Here is a 4,562-nt window from a genome sequence, read left to right as displayed (position 1 = left end):
CACTACTTCCTCCTTTTTCATCTTGCCCATTATTGGCAGGTAATCTTTCTTGCTTAAATATTGGGAAGATTATTGGGCTTAGTACTTTTTTTTTTTAAAGGTGGGTCATAGGCAATACCTTTGAGAATTACATTAAAACCTAATTACATTAGGTTGTCTTCCCTCCCACATGGCCACACTGCCTTACACCCTGGGAAGCAGTAGATAACATATGACTGAAATAGTTAAGAACGTTCAGAAGAAGTTTAATGCAATTCTCCCTTGTCCTGTTCCTTCTTCCAAACAGATTTGAAAGTTTTAAATTTTGAAGAAAGATTACGGACAGGTGAAAATTTTGCATAACTTTGTTCTCCAAAAGCCACTGTTAACAGAATTAAAAATACGTCATATAAAATGGGCCTTAAAGAACTACTTATAGTATCAGTTTGATGAAGCAAATCCATTCCATGCTTTAAACTTTAGTAAATGGCTCTAAGGTCAGTATGTAACCTGATATGAAGCCAACTGAATGTCTTTAAATTAGGTGTCATATTTTATCCTGAATTACTTTAAAAGAATATGGGTTTTTTGAAATTACAGTTCAAATTTGAGCTTCTAAGGAAACTTACCAAGAGAGAAAAGTTTATTCCCTTGATTTTCTTAAAAAAAAAAGTAAAAATAATGGAGCTTATTAAATCTGAAACCTAGATTTTAACAAGTTGCTACCAACCTTCAAAGCGTTCTTTGAAACATACAGTTTCTTTGTGGGAGGGAATCATTATTGACTCTAAAGTAGTGTTTGCTTAATCCACCATCCATCATTACCTTCTTCTTGACACTTATGTTAGTGTACCCTAATATTCCTTTGAGATCTAGCAAGGGATCAAAAGTGTATGCTTGACACCGGACATGTATTTTTTCTTCTTTAGGGAATAGAGATAGTAGACTTGGAAATGTATGTGACACACTCTTAAAGTTTAAAAAATATATTGCTCTCATTAAATACTAATATCAATTAAACCAGACTTTAACACACAAATTTATTTTTGCTAAAAGTTGACACTGTAGAATTATGTAGATTAATGTTAATAAGAGAATTACTTAGGGAAAACTGCAACAACTTGCACATTAACTGTACTTAATGAAACATTGATTTAAAAAAAAAATCACTGAGGGAAATTAAAGGGAGTCATTTCCTTAATTCATGTGTATAATGTTTCCTTGATTGAAATAAAGGTACAAATTACTGAGGAACTATTCCAAAGTAAAATAAGCAAAACCATTACCATTTTATTCCAAACATTTGAGTAACCCTCGTGATGGGTCATTTCCCAGCTCACTGCTCAGATATCAGTTGATGCCATGCTCCACTGGGGTTGTGCATAGTTTTCTTCTCAAAGTGTTTTTTAGGAGTTGGTGTTCATTACAAAGTTTATATATAGTAGAATCAGGCTCCCAAGTGCCTTATAATTACTTTTTAACTCAATATGCTACTTAAAAGAGGATTATTTCCCAACTTTAGTAACTTGTTCTCCATTAAGCATATTTATCTTTCAGCACACTAGCTATGGAGTGTTGGTTCTGCTGGTATTGCAGAAAGGACCAAATTGCTTCCTGCCGGCTAGGCAGCCATCCTAAAGTAACAATTTGGATCAACCTGACCCAGGCAGCATTAGTATTTCATTTAGTGTTATGAATTCTTTTGTTTTAAGTGTATTCCAGGAAAGTTAGTTGTTTACATCTACATTTGTATTTTTTTAACCATTTATATTACAAGTCATACTTCATAGATTTTTAGCATTGAGAGGGACTATGAAGGTCTCTTTGTTCATCTCCTTATTTTTTAATTCATACTTATAAAATCATAATGCATGATTTCCTAGAAGTGCAATCATGTAGTAATACGATCCTTTGCAAACAGAATAATTTGTCCTGGATAATTCTAAATTGACTTTTTGTTCATTAGCTTTTCATTTGTGTTTTATTATTTTTAATCAAGAATGTGTTCTGCAACATTGCAACATTAGACTGCTGCTCTGGACAGCCACTGCAGTGGTTTTGAAATTCATATTAATGATGTTCCGATAATGATGATAGTAGTGATATGCAAATAATGGTGATCAGTGAGTAGACAGTTATTCAAATGATCTTCTTTGTTTATAATTTTCTATCTTTCTTTCACAGTTTTTGAGGACAGGGATTTTGGACTCTTATTTTACTATCTTAAGCACAGTGTCTGTAATAATTCCTGTCATACAGTGGGTGCTCATTATGTAATGTTAAATGAATGTTATTTTTATTTTCAGTTCCTTTAACTTGTTTTTAATGGGCTGGAATGATATATGGAAAATGTTAAGCATCTCCAGGTAAGAGTAATCTTTAAATAAGAAAGGGAGGTGGAGGGAAGAGAATGAACATTTATTGAAAATCCACTCTGGGTTAAGTATCACACTAGGAACACCCTCCCCTCATTTAATATGCTCATCTTTACTCTGTGAAAGCTAATATTATCTCATTACACAGATAAAGTCATTTAAGCTTAGAAAAGTTATATGCCCAGGAAAAAGGCAGGATTAAAAATACCAAGTCTCCCAATTCTAAATGTATATTTGTTTCTATTGTTGTTCAAATTCTGCTGTGGTCAGAACTATATATGCCGTAAATGTTGTAACCTATTTCCATTTACTATCGACTTGATGTCAATCTATGTAGAAGCTGACAGTTCCCACAATTTTTTGATGTAGAAAATTTTGTTTGACCTTAATAGCTATGGCAGACACTGTTGGTGTCCCACCCATTTTCCTCTGTGCTTACTGTTCCTGAGAGCTTCCAGTGTCAGCTCTGTGACTCTTTGCCTGAAGCTTTCTTTGGCCATCAGAACTCCCTAAGGGTTACATAGGGCAGGCGGGCAGTGGTAGGCAAGTAATGACCCTGGAAATAGCTCTCAATGACAGATAGGAATTAGTGGGTAAATAGCCGCGAATAGCCCCTCCCCCTTCAATGGAGCAACAACTCTGCAGCATATTCCATATGATTTCCTAGAGCTCCCCAGATGCCCACAGCAGTCATCTGCTCTATAATACAGACTTTATTGGCTATTTTCTTTTCTTTCTCATCTCCCCAATTTCTGGCCACTTCTTCTTGGGATCACCTCTGAAATGAGCTGCATTCATTCAAATGCTTGTCTCGCATTCAGATTCTGGTGGAATACAATGTAAGATACAAAGATGAATTTTATTATACCTCTCCACAAGTAAGGAGAGACTGAGATCTAGAAGAAATTGATACCCATTCACAGGGAATAAATGGCCAAGTTTAACCTGAGTTTTCTGTCTCCCCGTGCATCTTACTTTCTGTGAAGAGTCTCCAGTTTCTTTTCATGGCCTGCCTAATATGGTGGGCGTGGCTGTCTGTTATCACAGCTTTGTAGTATTTCCTTTCTCTCCACGTGTTCAAAAGCAGGGAGGCCAAATCAGTGTGTCAGTTTCTGCTTGGGATAAATGTAGTTTTTGGTTTGGGATGGCTTGGGACTTTGCTTTTCTACCTGAATTGAAATATTATACCTATAGCTAATACCAATTTGGGGATCTTAAATTTAGACTTTAAACACAACAGGATTTTCCTGAGATTAGCATGCTAAAACTATGCTCAACTCTTAATAGACATTTCTTCTATCTGCTTTCACCAAGGGTAAAATACACAAATACACAGTTGAGTTGAATTGTAGGCAAAACTTTTCCTATATTAAATACTGCATTGCAAGTCTGAAGGGACTAGGTTTATGCCAGTCATTGTTTTGTCCCAGTTTGTGTCTTCTGACACCCTGTTTATACTGGCTGCAGTGCCCAGACTATTTCTGTCTGCATTGTCAGGCCTGACAGAGGAGGCCTTTTGATTCTCCCTGAACATAACACAATACCCCACAATTACTACTATTACTAGATACGATGCTTTCGTTACCCTGTTTCCTTTCAAGGTTAGTCTTCTGTCTCTCTTTTTTTCTTGAATTTTCTCTCTCCTGCTTCTGAAAGCCTTGTGTGTTCTGTGTATTCCATGAGGTGTGCTACCTTGGCTGTCACTCTTCTGTGTCATGTCGCCTTGACCCCTGTGGTCACTCACTCATAATGCCACCAACATCCACAATTAGGCTATATTCCTTCTGGTTTTTCACTGGTAGGTTTTTTTCTGTCTCTGAAGTTTATTTCCTCACACAGCTTGCTCTCGAATCAAGTCGTGTAATTTATTTGGATTTTTACATGGAACATTAGTTGATGCTGTTCATCCATTTGTTTTCTTTCTCACGCATGAGATTATAAATTCCAGGAAGGCAGATACATGATGCTGTGTTTCTTGTTTCTTAGTATATTCCCAGGTCTCAGCACATATCCTACCATAAGGTAGTTATTTGAATATTGGTTGAATAAAAAGGCCTCTTGCTCAGGGAAGGTATTGGAGATCTCCCTTTTAGGAACTAATGCCATTGGTATTTGAGCATAAGAGATCTGGCTGCCGGGAAGACAGGTGACGAAGAGGACAAAGCAAGATCTGCTCCATTGCAGTTCACTGCAGAAAACTTTTATCAT

This window comes from Lipotes vexillifer, unplaced genomic scaffold (assembly GCF_000442215.2).
Source record: "Lipotes vexillifer unplaced genomic scaffold, Lipotes_vexillifer_v1.1 scaffold1681, whole genome shotgun sequence".
NCBI lineage: Eukaryota > Metazoa > Chordata > Mammalia > Artiodactyla > Lipotidae > Lipotes > Lipotes vexillifer.
Note: the sequence above shows the minus strand (reverse complement) of the source record.